Genomic DNA, 20,201 nt, shown 5'->3' on the forward strand with positions numbered 1-20,201 from the left:
TTTAACAAAGATAACACAGCCTGCTGGTGCCCGCGAGGCTCTAGGCAGCCAGGGCCTCCCTACACAACTTCATTCAGCGTTCGAAGCTCTGATGCTGTACCTGTCTGAGGGCACTGGCAAGCACTTAAGCCAAATACCCAGTGTATTCCAGATCCCCAAGTTCAGCATCCTCACACAGGCCTCCAAAGGAACCGATCCCACCTATACACTCCAGCACACGAAACGCGCGCAAACAGCATCAAGCTGAAACACCACCAAAGCATCGACAGCGTCCCCATTTTAAGTGAAGTGGACCTGAGCTGGAGATCCCCGTGCTGTTTCCTCCGCAGCCTGAAAGCGTTCAAACCCACCCACCCGGGTTCTGGAAAGGGCGTTACCAACCAAACCTTTGCCACAGGCGCTTCATGCACCGGGGGTCAGCCTTTACCTGTAAGGTAAGCCCACATGCACAAGTGAAAGCCCGAAAGACCAGCAGGACTGTGTCTGCCTATCCCCCTCCTAACCAAGCATTCGAGGTTTTGACTTGCGTTTCAAGAACCATTTCTGTGTTGTATCAAGAGGCTTGCTGGATAAAACCAGAAATAATCCTACGGATATAAGCCAGAACCCACGGCTCCTGACACCTGAGCATCCTATTCACTCTGCTGCAACGGAGCACGCCGTTTTTTGAACCTCCTTCTAGATCTTCCCCATTATTTTATTCCAGTCATGCAAGAATTCTCATCTCGGCCATAAGAAGCACAAGAAAACTGGATGCAGAATTAAGATTTACCATTGTATAGCACACAACTGAAACACGTCAAAATGCAGTGGCATTTAGTAATGGCGAGATCATAGAAATTAAGAACAAAGACACAAACTAGAATTCACGTAGTATTGAGGAATCAAAAGAAACTTTGATATGCGTTCTATGAAATGCTCGACTCCGCAGATCTCTGGTGAGGCGCAGGCTGTCTATTCTCAACTCACTTTTCAGAAGGGAACACAAATGCTTCAGAAGGTTTCACCCTGTGGTTGCTTTGTTTCTTCTTTCATCCAAGCATCTGCTGCCTGCAATTCATTCGCCTCTGCAGCCTTCCAGCTTTAGCTAGACAGAATGAATGAGTCACTTAATTAACCTAGAGTTTACACAAAAGAAACGTGAAAGCAGGAGACTGCCTTTAATCAGATCAATCCGGTGAGCATCTTGAACACGCAGAAATTTTCTTTTTTTTTTAAATATATATTTAAAAAAAAAAATTAGTAGACTAACAGAAGTAATTTAGTAAAAACTAGCTGTGAGAGAGCGAGAGAACAATTCACAGGCAATCTCCAGACTAAAAAACACAAGATTTGAGTCAATCCCATAAAATACAGCCTATGTCCCTGTTTACTAGATGAAAATGGTCCCCTCAGTATACAGCCCCCTTTTTTGGTATTATGCTTCTGAAAAGTATAATACAAAGCATTTCATCTAGAACTCATGGTTCCTGTACTTGGAAAGAGTAAAAGAAAAACTCTGAGAAGAGATAAGCGGGGAGATTTGTGTGGCCTGCAAGCTACAAGTGTGATAAAAAATAGCGCCAAGAGGACAAAGGTAACAGTGGTAACCAAGATAATCTTTTTTATTCGGAGATACAGGGGCTTTTGAGCTGGGTTATTTCCTCAACATCCGCGCTTGCCTGTTTACAGATTATTTGCCTTCCATGAAGAAGAGGCATTTTTGTTGTGGTAGGTCAGCACTGGTAGCGTAGATGAAGAGACCGAAGAAGCCGTATGATGCATCCGAGCGCTCCACAGAATCACACAAGATCCACAGGCAGGCAGGCAGGCAGCGGTACAAAAGCTGTGATAAGCTCCAGTACAAAGAGCCAAGAGGAGCCAGCCCACACTTAACCCTCACCTGAGCACCAAAAACAAGAGGAATGAAGGACAAAACAGAAGACACGCTACTGCACAAATCCACGTAGATGAATTTTTGCCTGACTTGTAGTAGTTCTTACGTTCTGATTTTTTTTTCATATGCTATGAAAGCAGAGAGGATAATACTGTCTTGCTGACTTACAAAAAATATCAAAATAACTAATAGTGACTTACTTCGCCCTACTCCTCCTCTGCTTATGCTAAATTATTTGCTTTTATTTTCCCCCAGTACATTCCATTTATATCCAGCTTTTCCCACCCACCCCACCCCCCCAGTTCCACAAAAAAGTTTAGGCTTGAAAGCATTAACAGGAGCGTTGAAAGAAAACTACTTTGAAGAAGTCCAATATTAGTAAGTGATAAGCGTAGCTGGTGGCTATACAGCTTCCCTTTGCAGTCTGACTTCTTTTTATAACACAGTACCATCTTTCAGCTGAATCCAAAGCTTATGTTGAATAAATAATTAGATCCAACCGTCTTTAATTTGAAACTTAAAATAATTTAAGGACAAAACATTGTAGGTCCTCCAAGTCACTTACCGAGTTACCTTTCTTTAAAGGCATAGGTTAAAAATCCAGTATGGAGAACGATACCACTCAAGGTTATCTGGATGTGCTAAATAAGAAATTAAAGATCAGAGACTACCTCTATTCCACTTTTCTCTTTTGGAGGACTGTTTATGTTTTATTCCTCAATTTATAAATTGCGACATTTCTTTTAAGTAATACTACAATTGCTGAGCAAAACGCCTGGTTTTACAGTTCCACAATCGGGATGCTCTAATGCGTTTCAACTTAGATTACCTATTTTCATGTGCTCATTGCGTTACCCCCTCCGCGTTTGCAAAATTAGCTCAGCACAATGCTTAATTATTAGAATAGGTTTGCAAAAATAACTCCCACTGAAATCTGATGATATGCTAAGCATATGTAACACATCAGTCTTGATTCCCTCCCACTCCCCTCAGGCGTTCAACAAATTGACGTCTCTTCAATTAAAAAAAAAAGGCCAAAAGTTAAATTACTGAATACCACAAATGCTTACTGTAAAAATATATAAAAAGAACACATGTGTTTTAATTCCATACAGATTTTAAAAGCAAGTTTTGCACTATATAATTTCCTGTTCAGTTCACGTTCAACCATTTGATTACATCAGCACCTCAAAATGATATTAGAAGATGTGAAGCTTGCCAGAGAATTTCATTTGGGAAACGTAACACGCGCAGTCAGCATATTTGACTGCTGAAACATAAGGCTACAGATAAATTACATACTAGAGAAAATAAACATACCCCAGGCTTAAAGGAAGAAACACAGTTTAATTTTGATCAGTCTTGGCCATTTTCATAGAATGATAGAATCATTAAGGTTGGAAAAGACCCTTAAGATCACCGAGTCCAACCACTAACCTGTCACTGCCAAGGCCACCACTAAACCATGTCCCCAAGCACCACATCTCCCCGGCTTTTCAATCCCTCCAGGGATGGGGACTCAGCCCCTGCCCTGGGCAGCCTGGGCCAGGGCCTGACAGCCCTTTGGGGAAGAAGTTTTTCCTAGTGTCCAACCTAAACCTGCCCTGGCGCAGCTTGAGGCCGTTCCCTCTCGCCAAGGTTTCTAAGGCATATCGCAGTCGACAAGCAGCTGAGGGTGCTTTCAGGGACACACCTGCACAAAGGCAGCCACTGCTAGATTTTGCTTTGTTCCACGGGAGAGCACCTTGGCCGCGGGACGCAGGGCGAGCCCGAGGCACCGGGTCGTGGTAAGCTACGCCATCTGACGCGGGAGTCCTGGGATGATCGCGGGGCATTTAGGTCCTACTGGCGCAGGACAGAGAGCATTGCTTTCATTCCGATAGCTGATCGGCTATGCCAAGAACAGTTCCCTCAGACAATCTGTGGTCCTCCCACTCCCCACATGCAATTTCTTTAATAGAAAGCTGACAAAGAAAAGGATTTTAGAAGACAGAGGTATGGTCTCAGCTAATGATTCCAGAATGGCTGGCCAACACCTACAAGTTCAGGCTTTAAAAAAATTGCAATTCTCAATCTGGACTCCACACATGGATTTATTACACCTACAGAAATTAGGAACTCCCTTTTCACTTCTATACAGGAAAAAAGAAAACTGTCAATATTATACTGCCGTTCAAGAGTACCCCATCTCCTGGAGCTTACCAGCATACTTGAGCTCTGCCAAAAATCGCGATACGTTGACCTCAGACTGTACCCCCAAGAGCTATAAACGTATTACCTACAATACAACATTGCATTTTCATATATGCAATCGGACTGAAATTGTGGCCCAAGAGAAGTAAATTCCCCCATTTATTTTACTGGACATGACCCTTTAAAAAGTGTCAGCGCTATTTCCAAGCTCAACGTTTCGGTGCAGGTTACTGAGGAAGCAGGAGAGAAACAAACAGAACTGGGAACTAAATTAATGGTAGTCTCATTCCCTCCCCCCGCATTCCTCCTGCAAGGCAAGGACAGACACAAACTGATACAAAACATGAGAACAGCGTAAGTGAAAACAACTCAAAAACACAATGAGCAAGACGACAGAAAATTATCTCATTACACAATAAAATGTGAATATCTGGAATTAATCAATCTTAAACTTCTTTAAAAGAGCCTTATACAAAAAAGCACAACCAATATTCCCGTTTAAATCCATACGAACATCGGACTCGCAGGAACGGCCGGTCGCGGTACGCAGTGTAGCGTGTATGCAAGCCCTGAATTTGAACTCCTCCGTCTAAGGGCAGCCTAGGAAGGCTCGGCCAGCTTAGTGACGCCCTGCCAGAATCCAGTTGGCTTCCCTGTTTGTTCACTGCCTCCTAGCAATCCCTGTTGAGTAAAGGTGATCTGATTTAGGAATTTCAATATTGCCCTACCAATAGCATAAAAAGCCAGTTTTAACTACTGACTACGGCATAATTCTTTGCAAGATTGCCATACTGGTAATGGGGAACAGAAAATGCAGGTGGAAAAAAGAAATTCCCTGGTCTGGCATTACTGGGGGAGAGGGGAGAACACAAACCCACACCCACAAATGAAAAAGTAACTTACATTCACGTCTTCAAAAAAGCAAAAGCCGGCATGGCTCTTGGAGGTTCAAACTTGAAGACACATTATGCTTAAGGACAACACAGCAGTTTGAGGAGATTAAGAGTAGCTTGGAAAGAGTTAAATTTTTTAAAATGAATTCTAGACATGCACTGTACAAGTTTGTCCTTAGCGTAACCTCCCTTCCACTGCTCTGACCTGGTCACTTACTTAATTCCTTAAGTGTATTCCTCTCACTTTCCAAAGAGAATTCAAGTTACTAGTACAGTCCTGAGCGTATTTTCTGTTCTCCTGTCTAACAGTCCGTTACCAAAATAACTGTTCTATTCTCCCAGTGTCACTTCTGGACCATTTCCTACTCTCATTATATAACCGCGGACCTCTGCTTTAAAAGGGAATCTCATTTTATCGCAGGAAGTCGGTCCCCCGGGGGGAAAACATCGAGAAGTCTGCAGTATGTTTAAATAAGACACAGCACCAGCTGATGCCAGCCAGAGTTAGGATTTTTAGGAGCATTGTATTAAGTTACGTGCTCCAATCAACCCTCAAACAGTCTTTTTAAAAGGCCTTTGAAGCAAAAAAGAAAGCCACTCCACATTCAATACATTCAGGGGGGCTATAAACAGGATCTGGTAGGCAAGAAACACAACTAAGGGAGGAAAATGACAGCATAGGTCAGATGCAAGTTCAGCCGACACAGATGCAGAGAAGAGAGAAGTGGAGAGAGGAGCGCAGCGGTAGTCGGGTAGCAGAGTAGAACCTGTAGCACAGACACAGCTCACGGTAATTAAGAAAAAAACAAATCAATGCTTTAGAACTAAAGGCCTTTGTCAAACATGTAAGGAGATTTAATGTACAACACGGCTGTCTGCTGTGACTTGACAAATTTGGCTTTTCTTGTTTAGTGCATCACAACCATTTACTGATCCATCGTTACCTGAACGTGATTCTAGGAGATTCTGCCAGCGGAGAGGAGCATGCGTTAACTGCAGACGAGCACGGGGAACTACAGACTAGATTAAAAGGGAAAATCCTAGCGAAGTTACCATCTCCAGCAATACCCAGCACCAGATGCAGAGGATCCTGCAAGAGCCACGTTTAGATTATAGAGGGATGTGCCCACAGGGTAAGTCTTTTAGCAATACCAGCCATTTGGCAAGTTGAAAACCTCAGCTGGAGAAAACTAAGCTTGGAATTGCAAGGAGTTTCTTTATGTTCCCCAACTCTTTCAAATTCATATTTATTCATTATAGGAGAGGGAAATTTCATAGAAGCTACCAGTTAAAGGAATACAGCACATCAAAATAACATAGGTACCATGAGTTCAAGCATTGTTACAGCTTTAAGAACAAGACAACAACTACTGACGCAACAATTTTTTTTTAAACACCATTGACCTCCCCAGGTCTCAAATAAATATACAGCTTATTGGACAAATTTGGTTTTCGGCAACTAGACAATGCCATGCGATACTCCTCTACATCCGGACGTAGAACTATCATTCCTCATAAAGCCACCATTATTTTTAAGGGGAAATATAAGCCTGGAAGCGCTAGTTTGAGGCAAATTATAGGGTCTCTCCTTAAAAGTGAATTCCCAAGCTGAAAATAGGTTGAACCAAAAGTAAATAAGCTAGGGTTACATCGAACCAGTGCTAATGCAGATATACATCCCTATAAATCCAGTCAGTCATTCACCAATTATACCAATGCAAGCTATTAAGAGGGTCACTCCGGGACAAATATGTAATCCCCAATGTGACACTTGATCCTATTGCCCTACATGCTCTGTCCAAATCCCAACGCAAGAAAAAAAAAAAGTACATTTTACCTAAAAGACCAGTTAAAAAAAAAAAATCCAGTCCTCAGAAGACGAGACGGATATATCCTTTAATTCTCACGTTGTAAATGCTTAAATAGGTTAAAATATAGTCTAAGAAAAAATAATATATATGCTTTAAGCGTAAGGATATCCTGAAAAAAGTTAACACTGCAGATTACGTACATTGTAGCTTCATATGCAAGTGCAAATTTGTTGCATAAAATATAGCTTGAGCCACCCACAGCATCCTACAGAGCTCCCACCACCGTGGTGGCACAGTAGTACCACTTGATAGGTATACTGGGTGACAAGCGTTATGGCACGTCATCCCGAAAGCATTTAATGCGAGATTTAAACCTCGACAACGCTCACCAGTTTTACAGAGTTCCTGGTGATGTCCCATCATTTTGTCCGGCTCGGCTGGTGTAGGTGGAACCAGCTTACACCCCGGAGCTGCGTTCCGCAAGCCTCAGCAGGAGCGCAGGCTCCCAAATCACAAGTACCGACTGCTGTCCTGACCAAACATTTCCTCCAGAATCTCAAGAGCATTTTAAGGTTTCCTTCTACATCCCACTTCTTTCCAGAGGTTTCTCTCTGCCTTTTCAGGGATAAAAGAAAACATTAGCATATATGAAGTTATAATCGAAGTAATACTTCTGTGCATCAATAACTTATGTTATGATCTTTTATTGGATCCCTAATATAAATATTTAAGTTACTACTGCATATCACTTTAAAATCCACAGCTCCTGCTAAGTAAGGAGTCCGAATCATCTAGCTCTTAGCATCTAGAACCCTTTTTCTAATTGCTTTGATTCATGACCAAAAAGAAAAGCGATTCACTCCCACCACAAGAGTCAGAAGGAAGGAAGGGATGGTGACTCAGTTCTTTGTCTCATTCTTTACCTCTTATGTCTGCAGAGCCTAATTTGAAGCCTCTGCTGGAGCTGGCTTGTGGACTTTTGTCTTTGCTCTTCCACAGTTGTTAAGTTTCCAATTACTTTCACTAGTATTAATTAGTTACCTATGGACAGCAGAAAAACTGCTCAGAGATTCCTTCAGACCAGTGCAGAAAAGCATCTTTAAAACAAGCACTACACATAATAAAGTTGCAATAGAGAAACAGAGAAATAGCCTTCACAGAGTCAGAAAATTAAGAGAAGCAGAATACTCAAGGTTTAAAAGGAAAACAAAAAAAGCCCAAACAAACCAAAAAAATACCATCCACAAAAAAAAACCACAACACACACAAAAAAAAAAACAAACACCAAGAGGAGGACTGGAAAGGGATGAGAGGGGAAAAAAAAACCCCAATCAGCAACGACCAAAAGAAAAAGTTCCAAACTCAATATTCACGTGTTTCTTGTTAACACCATTTCAGTCCAACCGAAAGGGAACCTTAGCATAGACAATAATCAGGTTACAGGCAGGAATTAAGCACTTAGAATTGCTACGAGCAGTACTAACAATTACGCTTAAAAATGCTTTCCGTAAGCTGCTGTTTGCAATAGGGTTTTCCTCAATATTCCTAACAGCATTTCAGATCTCGCATCACCGATAATTTTACAGGATTGCTCAAGCGTGGGTCAAGCCACACTTACCCACAGGGGAGCAGAGCGCACGAGAACTTCCCGAGCAGGCCTCGTCAGTCACTGCCAAGAGCACCTACTAGACCAGGCGGACCTTTAGCCTAACCCACGATAAACAGCTTTTTACCAAACGGCAGACCTCTGCCTCTTAATATGCCTGAAACCCAGCCAAATTTAAACTACTGATAACTAAAAGCTTAGAAAATGCATGGTGCTTTCCAGAGGGGATTAAAGGAAAACTGTCACTAAACACAACTTTCAGAATCCATTAACCTCCTGGCATGCCTGGCAGCTTAAGCCACTCCAATCGAAGGTGTGTATGGTTTGGGGTTGGATTTTCCACCCCCAAGGCCTAATGCTTTGCACTGCTCGCATTCAGTCACGCCATTGACAGTGCTTCTCCATCGCGTTGTCCCCAACAGAAAGCCAGTTTGATGTATGCTTGGCATCCCCTTCTCCAACTAGTTGTTTCTACTTACCCTTTAATAGAACTGATGCAGCTCCTAAAAATAGTTCTAGAAATCCCACCTGGTCACTGACCCATTTTACAGCACATATAGTTATGTTGGCATAACAGCACAATTAAAAAAATAAAAAAAATTTAATGTGGAAGAAGGCTGCAACCTCAAGCCAGTTTTGTTTTAGAAAAAAAAAAAAGCCATACTATGGAAACAAACTCGCAGTATCACACTCCTAGAAGGACAAACTGCCAGAGTATCTGTAGCAAAGAGCTACAGTTAGACATACCACGGCGCAAGAAACAAGTGACCAGCTGGGGAGGAGGAAACAAGACCAAGCAAAAGCACATGCATGCTGCTTCGCCCCTTTCAGAGGGTCAAGCATTGCACAGACATCAGTTAAGTTACACGTACACATACGCTGTAATCCTCGGTTTGAGCACTGAGGGTTCAAAACCCCAGTGGGCGGGGGGGGATGAAACCCCGCACGCTCGGAAAGCGGCGTCCCCAGCACCAGAGGGTTTTCACTACCAAGTATGAATTGATCTCATATTCTAGCACTTCAGGAGTCGTAACTCAAGAGTATGTAAACATACTTTGAAATTCATCTGATAAATGCTCCCATAGTTTTAACTTTGTTTAAAGCAAGTGTCAACACCCTAAATTCAGCTGAAAAACAGCTTTTCAGGATGATGTAGCTCTAATGCAATTTTACAAAAGGAACAATGACTCACCCCCAGGCGGGAATGTGTTGGAATGACCTAATACTCAGAAAGAAGCTTGCCTTTTCAAAAAGATCTAACTTTCATCTGTACAGTATCTCCACAACAAGTAAAGTTTTAAAAAGGGAGAGTTTTTGCACAACGGAATTTACAAAATGACCTCCCTTTTTTGCTTTTTTCATTTCTAATTAGTCCTTGCCAAAATCCAACCAGCCTATCTGCAAGCAGTTCCCCTAGGCTTAATTTCAGCCTAAAACCGATCATCTTTCCATAGGATTACATCCACGTATGACTCACTCTGGCCCATTTTAGCCCTGGCCATTAGAGGCAAGGGCAGCACCGACCCAACATGCCAACCAACATGAAGAGATCATCATCAAATGTGGACAGAGGTGTTAAAATTAAAACATTAGTACACAGTAGATATGAAACATTAGCAAGCTATGAGCACTTGACTGACTAGCAAGACAAGCCTACTTCGTGTTCAGCTGGATTCCTGACAATCTTGCTGAGGATCCTCTATCTGCGAAGGGCTGATTTTTAAGATTTTCTGTTCAGACAGCAGCTGTAGGGCTTATTGAAGAACTTGCCTGTTATAACAATATAAAGCCCAGAATTCTTTGATACATTTAAAAGCCCAGTGACCACCCCTTGGGTTTGAGCCTGCATTGTTCTCAGCCTTATGCTCATACTTGCAAATACTCCGGATAAAAGGGGCGAAATGTAGGTAGAGAATGGGAGTGAGTGACACAGGCTAATCAGGGTTTTAATCATGCTAATGGATGCGATTAACTGCATACTTCTCCTGGAAGCTTCCTGCAGCTACACAAGTAGCCTGATAGCCAGAATGCAGCAGGAGTGAACTGCTCATCCCATTTTAATCTCCAGCTACACCACGCGTGTCACGTCATCCAGCATGCGAGGATATACCTAATACTTAACCTTATTTCCACCCACATATCAAATCTTCCGCCATGCCAACACAATCATTTTGGGCAGGGTACCGAGATTCCAGACCTGTGTTTGTCTACTAGTGTCTCTTTACAGAGAAAAGTTACCGCTCCAAGAGACTAGAAATCTAACCTTCGCAAAGGAAAGCTAATACAGGGCCTATTGCATTACACAAACCTGCCTGAATAACGCAACCACAACTCATGGTTTTTTGCTAGTTTTGTCCAAACCACAGGGATATTGCCAGCTTCATCTCGAAGTTAGTATCTTGCTAGTTCTTGGGAGAACGACTAATTCAGCAGCTGCCACTCTCTCAGAGGAGAATTCATAAGAGGACAGGCAAGGATTAAAAAAAAAACAATGAGAAATATCCTTCTCCAGTAGGGAGGAGGCTGGGTAGGCAGGGAAGAAATCAGACCCTTCCCTCCCCATTTCTAGGAGAGGATGTATGTAAAGCAACAGAATAAGTAACCCAGCCTCCTCCTGCCTTCCAGCAGACACTTCACAGGAAGAAAGCATATTATGGAGTTTGAATATACCATCATTTACATCTACATCTATTTTTCAGACCTACGCTTCCCATTAACACAGCATCTCCCCTGCTCTCTAGAGCAACAACTGCAAATGTTCTGCTATCAAACATACCAACGTTTACAAAATATGGGCTTGTATGAGAATACACAGAATTTAACATCTTACTCAGAGGAGTCTAAGACTAATCTTGTTTGGGAACAGAGCCCCCCCCGCCAAACCCTCAGCACTATCCTGATATATATTTTTAGGAGTGCTGGAGCTTAAATACTACTTAAGCATCACGCTAAGGTCTGTCCATAATCCTTTGGCGTTAGAATTCCCAATAATTTTAAATAACTTTAATATTTAATAATTTCTAACATTTAAATTTCAAAAACTTTATTAAGAAGCCTCCCCAAGAGCAACACAGGGCACCAGTGTAAGCCAGAAGTATTTTATTCTTATCGTTACCAAGTTAAAATCTGCATAACATCTACAGCAACTGATTTCACTGACCTTTTCTTCCCACAAGAAATTCTTTTACATGTGCAAAATACTAAGTCATGAAATTAGCTTCTGAGTTGTAGGAGGAAGGAGAAGTTCACCACAAGGGAAACGCGGGTTTGCCTGCTGTGCGAGCCTACCTGTACGCATAATTCACATGAGCTGTACTTTGTTCAGCCCAGCTTTTATGCCACCTCCTCAAGAGTCTGATCCAAAGTGCATCTGCCCTTTCTTCTGGGAGATGAACTCTCTGTAGCAGATGACGGCAGCGATGATGGCTCAGGCTCAAGCTGTTCTGCCACCATACTGTCTGCTGTAATCACAGACCCCTGCGTTTCTCTGATCTACAGCTGAGTATAATTTAATTTGCCTTCAAGGGAAAAAAAAAAAAAAAGGCAAAGAAAATCAGCTCGATTGCACTGTTAAGACATGAGGAAGTCATATACACAGACATTTGACTAAGCAAGAGATTGATCTATTTTAGTTGGGACAAGAAGTGTAAACATGAAGCTACAGGAAATAACTATCCGCCTTTCAGAGCGATATTAGCTTCTTCAAGTGTGCCTTTGAAACTCCAGCAGCACACACACAAAATATAATTTTGCCATCTACAGTCAGACTAGCAACAACATGATGAGTAATGTGCCTTGAACTCTTCGTTCTCAGAGGAGCAGAGTGGAATTTTATCTTTCAATCTATGTCTGGACTAGCAAACTAAATTATTTGGGATTTTTTTTTTGGACCAAAACAAGGTATAGTTTACATTATTTGGCTTTTAAGTAACCACCACTTTCACTTGAATTGCAAGTAGGTTGAATTCATCTTGACAGACTTATACCCTGTCTGACCAGTGGTTTCCCTTAGTCATAAGTTTTGTACGTATCGGAATTTGGAAGCCTGCACATCAGTGCTACGTACATAGAGATAAGTGTCATTTAAATACGGAGTTATTAGCTGCAGATATTGATAGAGAGTTTAACAAACAGGAGGTAAGCTTAAGAATAGTACAGGAGAGCAAGAACAGTGCTAACAGCTATGGCTCCAAACTAGACCTGAACTCTGCAAGAATTCAAATCAGATTTAATGGCTCAGATTCATTTATTTCTAGGGAAGAGAGGTAACCACTAAAATACTACAGGGGTTGGGACCTCAAATATAATTATAGTTCCATTCGCTAAAACTAAGGCTGCGTCAGCCCTTTCACAAACACCAGAAAGAATATGCAATTCGTTTGTTTAAACCGAGTATTCATCAGACTTTATAAAACGAGCTTAAGACTGGAAATCAAGCCACGTCCCACCCTCCACACAGCCTTACCTACTGCCCCTTCAAAAAACCAAGTTGCTTCTATTTTCATTGTACTTCTGTTGAGCGGGTTGTCTTGTGCTTATGTTGTTAGAGGGGTGGGGGTGTTTAATATCATGATAGAAAGAACAGTTTAAGCAATACTTTGGTATTTAAAACCTAGACGTAATTGTCCCGCGTCCCTGGAAGGGAAACGAAGGAGCACTCTAAACCCAAGTACTTCAGAAGTAGCATTGCTGCCTTTAAACGACACTTACCAGTACTGTAAGGCTTGGCATACGCAGATGCCAGAGCGAGTCCAAGTTGGTTTCAACAGTTTATGGGAAGCCTGTAGTGCAATTATTCACCTCCTGGTCTCTTTGCTCCACTCTCTACGATGCCCACAGCCAACCCATACAAAGCAGTGGGCAAGGGCTAAAGCGATGCCTTTATCCACAACACCACACTACTCGTAACCTTCAAAGTTTCCCACAGACAAATTAGGCAACTTGTTAAAACAGATCTCCAGATATCCTGCAAGGGTGAGGTTCTGCAGTTCCCAGAGCTGAGCTGTGGTGTTCGACGCTCCTCGGAGCCTGCCCGAGGATCACCGGCCAGCAACATGTAATCTGACTGGCAGAGTCATTAGCTTTTAAGAAACAATCTGATAAAGTCAGATATTAAAGCTTCAGTGAGTACCCGCTGGCACAAGCGTACTACCAACAGGCTTCCCATTTGCTCTTTAAGGACAAGAGTGACTTAATCCTCTCCTAGTATCATCTGAGGACTCGGGGGGAACAAGGGGTGACCCACAAAACCGTGCCCATGGCAACACTGCGCTCTAGCTGAACTTGCAGGGCCCTGATCTTCAAACCACTGACACTTCTTTGTATTATTTCATACTTCCCTGATGTCATTTCTGCCCAGACACATAATACAGATTTAATAATATCCATGTCCTTCAGTTTGAGAGTCAACAATCACATTCACAAACACATCAACTACTCTGCCTTCAAGCTTATTATTTGTCACTAACGTGTAATTACTACCAAAGAAAACAGAAGAGACAGGATATTGCTGCTATTGCAATAGCAAGTCAGTTAAGCTCTTTTTAGAATTGAAAAAGCCCATCTTTTCTGATGTGAAGAAGGCAAAAAAGATAAAAATTTAAAAAAAAAAAAAAAGTCCATGAATCCTCCAAAATGCATCTGAAAGGATAATCAGAAATTTCACCAGTTCTCATAAGGAAAAACAAACAAACAAAAAAAAATTAAAGCAATTTTAACACAGGCAGGTCTGTCCAGCCAATATCACTTTTACCATAATTGTATTGCTACATTGAATATTTTTGAGTTACGATTTATTTCTCAAATAAAGGAAAAGTTGATCAAGCTACAACAGCACCTTATATGTGTGTACATATATATATGTATATATATATAAAATACCAGTAAAACATACACCACCAGATGGAACACTCAAGCCCTAGCAAAGGGGAAACAAGCTTTCCAGTTGTAAAACCCCAGCACAGCCCTGTCCTTTCAGTTTACAAAACGAAGCGACGGCAGCGTCGCACACAGAGCCCTGCACAAAGAGGGCATAAGGAGGCACCGAGCAAGGCTTGCTATTCCACGAGCTGAAACACCGAGAAAGTACTTAGATGTCTATTATATTATTCAAGAAGCCTTTCAGATACTCTGCTGAAATTGTAAGCCGGGAAGAACACAGTTCATTGAATACAGGAGTCCAGCTTTAAAAAAAAACAAACAAAAAAACAACAAAAAACACCCCCACACTTTTAAAAAAGCTAAAATAAATGAGTTTATTTGTTAAATCCATATTTGTTCCTCAATCAGGGGAAAGAAATCAGAGTGAACAACCAAGTAAGAGTTATCAAGAAGAACCTAAAAAAAACCCCCAACATCTAAATTCAGGTTTAATATCTTCACAGATCATGCATTTAGCACACCTCTCTAAGAGAAGCAGAGTTTACAACAAAGCAGGCTACCTACAGCAAGATACACTTAGCTTTTGTCAGTAGAACAGCATCATCGGAACCAAAAACTTCACTGTCTCGAGTTTAAACTTATTAGCAGCAATCTTACGTCTTGCTGTTTGTTTAAGACTTAAAACTACAACTCTTCTTCCTAAAAGAAGTTTGCTCATCTTGAAACCGGGCCCGATCTATATAAACAGACGAATGTTTGACTCTGCCGATGACTGGGCAACGCGACCATATAGGCCTCGAGTCTGCCGCATCCAGCCCGCTCGCCACACCCATCGCGCCAAGCTGCGAGCGAGCGGCAACGCTGCAAATACTTATCCCTTCTACGTTACCGAATTACAGCGCAAATATCCCCTGATGCAACGCCACAACGATCCTTATAAAGCAGGGAAGGAGGCTGGCCAGACAGAAGGATGGCGGGGAAGGACGGGGGGAAACCACGTTACAAAAAGTTTTGCGAGGTCCCAAGGAGAAGGGCCGATGCACAGCGTTGCCCTCGACCAAAAAGCGCCTTTCCTATGCGCTTGGGGGGAGGCAGCTCTGAAAGAGCGCTGCGTGAAATGAAGCTGCAGAAGCAGCAGCCCTCCCCAGGAGCACCTCAGCCTCTCCCCCCCGCGCAACAAAGCCGCTCCCCGGCGGCTCCCACTTCCTCCGGGATGACCCCGCCGCAAACTCCTCCGGGCAGAGGCTCTCCCGATGCTCCGGGACCCTCCTCCCCGCCGCTGCCCTGTCACCCCCGCGCCGCAGCCCGCCCCGGCTCCCGCGCCGCCGGCTGCCAACCGCCGCAGCCCGCCCGCCCCCCCCCCCCCGCGCCCCTCACAAAGGGCCCACGACGGCCGCCGCCCCCCGCCCGCCCGCTCGGCCCCCCGCGGCCCTCCCCGCTCCGCGGGGCCTCAGGCCGCCCGCGCCCCCCACAAGGGCGAGGCCCGAGCCCCCGCGCCCGGCCCGGGCCGCCCCTCCATCGCCTCAGAGCGCGGCCGCGCCCGCTCCCCGCCCGGAGCCGGGTGTCCCCGCGCCCCCTGCCCGCCCGCGGCGGCAGCCCCCGCGGCGGCCCTTACCGGAGGCAGAGGGGGACACGGGGGGCTGCCGCCGGGACGGAGCCGCCTGGTGAGTGTCACTCTCCCCTGCGGGCCCGGCCGGGGGAGGAGGAGGGAACGGAGCCGCCGCTGGCCTCACGCCGAGCGCACTACCCTGCTAGCGCCGCGGGCGGGCCCTCGGCCGCTCGGCCAATAGCGCCGCGCCGCGCCCGCCGCCCGCCAATCCCCGGGAGCGCGGGCGGCGCAGGGCCGGGCGGGCGGCGGGCGGGGCTGAGGCGGTGCTGCAGTGACAGGGCAGCGGGGTAGGGTGCGGCGCGGAGGGGGCCATGGCGCTGGGTGGGGCGGGGCGGGGCTGCGGGGCGGCGGGGGCGGGCTGAGGGGAGAGGGGAGCGGCCGGAGGGGAAGGGGGCGGCTGAGGGGAGGGGGGCCGAGGAGGAGGAGGAGGAGGAGGAGGAGGAGGAGGAGGAGGAGGAGGGGGAGGGGAGGGGGAGGGGGAGGGGGAGGGGGAGGGGGAGGGGGGCGGCTGCGGGGCGAGGGGAAGGGGCTGAGGGGGAGCAGAGAGGGGAGGTGTGGGGAGGCGGGGTGGGGGAGTTTGGGCTGGGCGGATGGAGGCCTGGGGGGACGTGGCTGAGGAGAGAGGGAGCTGAGGGGACGGGGCTGAGGAGACGGGGGGCCGAGGGGACGGGGCTGGGGGGAAGCGGAGAGGGGGCCGAGGGGATGTGGCTGGGGGTGGAAGGCAGCTGGGGGGAAGCGGTGAGGGGAGATGGCGGCTGGGGGGAAGCGGTGAGGGGAGATGGCGGCTGGGGGGAAGCGGTGAGGGGAGATGGCGGCGAGGGCGCTAGGAGGTGACAGGGAAGGGCCCAGGGGGATAGGGTGAGGGAGCGTGGGGCCTGAGCTCGGCTGGGGATCCCCTGGGTGCTGGCGGGGACAGGAAGGTGCCTTTGCAGCAGTGGTTTGGGGTTGGTGCGGTCTTCGGGGGGTGGCAAGAGCAGGCCCCCTCCCCAGGCAGCGGGGAGCAGCCCCGGCATTGGCGCGCGTACAGCGCTGACACGCAGCGAGGAAGGGCAAGCGGCACATTTCGGCTCCTGGCAGCAAAGCTTTGTCATCTCGCCGCTGGGGACCAAGATGGTTGTTCAAAGAGAAAGAGAAGTTTGAGGGTGGATGACGCTGACAGGAGATGAAGGAGATGCCGTGGCTCGGGGAGGGCGAGGTGGGGCAGGAAAGGACTACGTGTGGTGGGGGATGTCCTGGGAGCGCAGGCGTGCCTGTGTTGGACAGGAGGGCTCATCAGTGCGGTGAAGTAGCTGGAAGGAGGCTTGCTGTAAAACATAGTGTCCAGGGACAGGTGGAGAGTTCACCTCCGCTCCGGGTGGCTGAACGGCAGGTACCACTGGTGCTTTTGCTTAGATTCCACCGTGGCCTTGCTGGTCCAGAAATGCAACCCTCCTTGCGTGCAGGAGGACAGGAGAAGGACGGGAGAACAAGATAGAGGGATGAAATGTAGATAGCAGGACGGTAAGTGGTGAAAGGACATGCTTTTTACAGCAGGTGTAGCTGTGATGCACATGGCTGAAACTCCCTGGTGTGCAGACAAGAGAAAGGTGCGACCATCCGGTATTGGTACAGTGACAAGGACCCCGCAGGAGGAATATTCAGCCTCATTCTTCAGGGTTTAAACCATTACAACCTATTATGCGAGTTAATCCAGAAAGAAGGGAGATCATCCCCTGACTGCTGACAGCAAGGTTCCTGCATGCGCCCAAGGGGTGTACGTGTCACTCGCCTGACCGGAGGGAGCTACAGAGCTACTAAATCTCATCAGAGTATGTGACACATTGGCCTGCTAGATAAGAAAATCGAAGTGTGGTGACTAAATTAAAACAAAAATAGGTGTGTCTCCTATGTCTGGTCACTCGAGGGAGGAAACACCCTTCGCATCAGGCTGTGGAAGGGGGCACACCCCCTCCGTGTAGAGTTATGGTTGCAGCTTCTGCCTCCCCCCTCCTCCCAAACTTGAGAGCGTGGGTACGGCTCCAGGGCCACAGCTCGGGAGGGGAAGTCCTGTGGCCTGATGAAAGGCATATATATAACAACTGCTGGTACCACGTGCTATTTTTAAGCTCCAAGATAAAATAGCATCCTAATGGCTTTCTTTGGGAGGATCGGGCGACGGTTTGAATTTCAGGGCTGTCCCAGCCTACCCTGGGCTTTTCAGATCATCACAGGCTTAAAGATCCCTCTCTCTCCCCTTAGTAAATCCACCTCTCTTCTCCTCTGGAGCCGTTCTGCGAGGTGCTCTCCGAGACAGGGCAGACCCTGCTTCGAGTGCAGGACTAATCCCCGTGTGTGTGGAGCCGGCATTGTAATACAACAAAAAGCAGTGGGTTACATCGGCGCCGTGTTAGGGAGGACGTCTGACCACTGGCCTGACCTGCTTTTGCCTTCAACTTCTGGTTGTTCACCGAGCCCTGAATTTATTCCCCAAAAGAAAAACTGAAGACTCCAAAGCCTAACCTCCGAGGCCCAGTGGTCACACAGGAGCAAACGATCGGTGTTTTAAGGAGACAGAAGTGTCCAGACCTCACCCTGTCAAGCGGCAGCTTTGCTAACTCGCCCTAGTTCCAGCCAGGCACACCTTACTATCATAAATCCGAGCCGGTCACAGCCCTTTAATGCCATAGGTGTGTCCACTGTAAACTATACCTTGCACCAGGCAACTTTGCCTTAATCCAAACATCCCTATTTCATTGCACAAGGGGCTTCCCACTTTACAAAACCTGCCTTTGTAAGCCCTGGGAGGTGGGCTACCGCCAGCCCCAAAGCTGTGGTTTTTCCTTCCACTGAAAGGAAGTCAGTCTGTTTCTCTGGCTCGTAGCATCACCGTCCGGGCAGCTGTCTCCCATCGCTGTCCTTCCGTACACATTGCTGCCTGAGAACAGATTCTTCTGGTTGTCTCATCCCCATCGCCAGCTGCTTCTTGGTACTCCGTGGCCTGCTCCTTGCACATCCTAAGCTGTTCTGGTTTTTAACCCTATTGTGCATAGCTTCTCAGTACACGGAGAACCGGGCTTCCTGATTTTCTTAGATCCCGTCTTGCTTCAGCTGAAGCCAGTTGAATTTTTATCGTCGGCATTGGCAGGAGCAGGATGGAAGAGTGTTTCATAGCTCGGCTTATATGGAAGAAGAGAATAACTTGTTCCTGGCTAGAAGGAAGGAAGGAAAGGCAATATATAATACGAGCTGCACCTCTGTCCTCCACACAGGTAAGTGTCTGTAACTCTTCAGAAATCATCCACGTGAAGGCAGGATGAAATCCCAGCTGGGCTTGTCCCTAGATGAACGACTGACTGACATGTTCTCTTAGCTGTTACTGTGCTTACGAGCCTAGCTTGCCCAGAACTTTATTATTCTGCCCGGGCTTAGCATGGCTTTTGTGGCGCACTGTTCAATATGAAACTTCCTTGTCTTAGTTTACAGTCTCAAGTCTGCTCTTTGCTTGATGGGAGCAGCTTTAGGACAGACTCCATTTGTTGCCTCCCCACGTACTTCCCCTATGCAAAAACTCAGAGCATCTCATTTCTTTTTGTTTATCCCTCAAAAGAATATAACCTACTTCTCCGCTTGCTTTTCCAGCTGCCTTTCCAGGCTCCCCGAGTCCTGTCTCGGCTACATTTGGCCTGAAAGAGAGGGCAGCATGAACCACTCTCCTCGGTCATATGGTAGACAAAATCTGTGAGACACTACAGGTGTGTCTGTAATAGCAAAGGGGATTATTCTTTTTTTTTGGCGGGGGTGGAGGGAGGGTAGGGGAGTAGGCAATGGCTCTGCCCTTTCATCAAGCCAGACAGTGAAAGTGGATGGGGGAAAGGGAAGGGGACCAGCTCATCTCCCTAACGAGTCACCCCTGGCCAGGCCCTTTAGCCCAGCAGGGCAGGTAAAGCAGGCCAGCAGCTAGGCTGCCCTAAGCCTAGGCCTGACTTGTATCGTGAGTCACCTGTGAGCACCGAGGGAGCTGGGAAGGGAGCGCTCATTTCTGGCAAATGCTCATTCGTCGCCACTTTGATGGGAGCCAGTGCAAATTAAGGACGCTCGGTAATGTGGCAGGGTTTGGCTCTGCTGATTCCAGGCCACTGGCAGCAAAAGTCTTGGAGAGAAACAGTAATAAACTGTGCAGCTTTCTTGCCCATTTGTCAAGCGTTTGTCATTTTCTCTCCTCAAAGTACATGACGTGATAGCCAAAGGTGAACGTTCGACATGAGAAGCGCTGGGGAGGCAGGGCTGCTGGGGTTTGTCCTGGCTCCGCAGGGGTGCTGCTGTAAGAGCTGCCTGTTGCTGAGGGGTTCGCTGT

General features: G+C 46.5%; 1 protein-coding gene and 1 long non-coding RNA gene across 7 annotated transcripts in view; one reads left to right on the forward strand and one right to left on the reverse strand.

The window, feature by feature from the left end:
- The window catches only part of MAP4 (microtubule associated protein 4), a 171,635-nt gene extending 155,629 nt beyond the window's left edge, over nt 1-16,006 (reverse strand). For 4 of the 6 annotated variants that reach the window (XM_087732482.1, XM_087732475.1, XM_087732492.1 and 1 more), the window contains exon 1: nt 15,875-16,006. The gene's annotated coding sequence lies outside the window, so the exon portion shown is untranslated. Of the gene's footprint in view, nt 1-969; nt 1,015-15,874 lie in introns of those variants that run through there. The other 2 variants (XM_087732467.1, XM_087732459.1) reach the window with 2 other exon arrangements.
- Nucleotides 16,007-17,141: 1,135 nt separating this feature from the next.
- Nucleotides 17,142-19,621, forward strand: LOC148057713 (uncharacterized). The gene is made up of 3 exons (XR_015699030.1): nt 17,142-17,676; nt 18,107-19,116; nt 19,487-19,621. It is a non-coding gene; the product is annotated as an uncharacterized LOC148057713 (long non-coding RNA).
- The last annotated feature ends 580 nt before the right edge of the window (nt 19,622-20,201 follow it).

This window comes from Nipponia nippon, unplaced genomic scaffold (genome assembly GCF_047370975.1).
Source record: "Nipponia nippon isolate SJK-2023a ecotype South Korea unplaced genomic scaffold, ASM4737097v1 scaffold_1, whole genome shotgun sequence".
NCBI classification, from domain to species: domain Eukaryota; kingdom Metazoa; phylum Chordata; class Aves; order Pelecaniformes; family Threskiornithidae; genus Nipponia; species Nipponia nippon.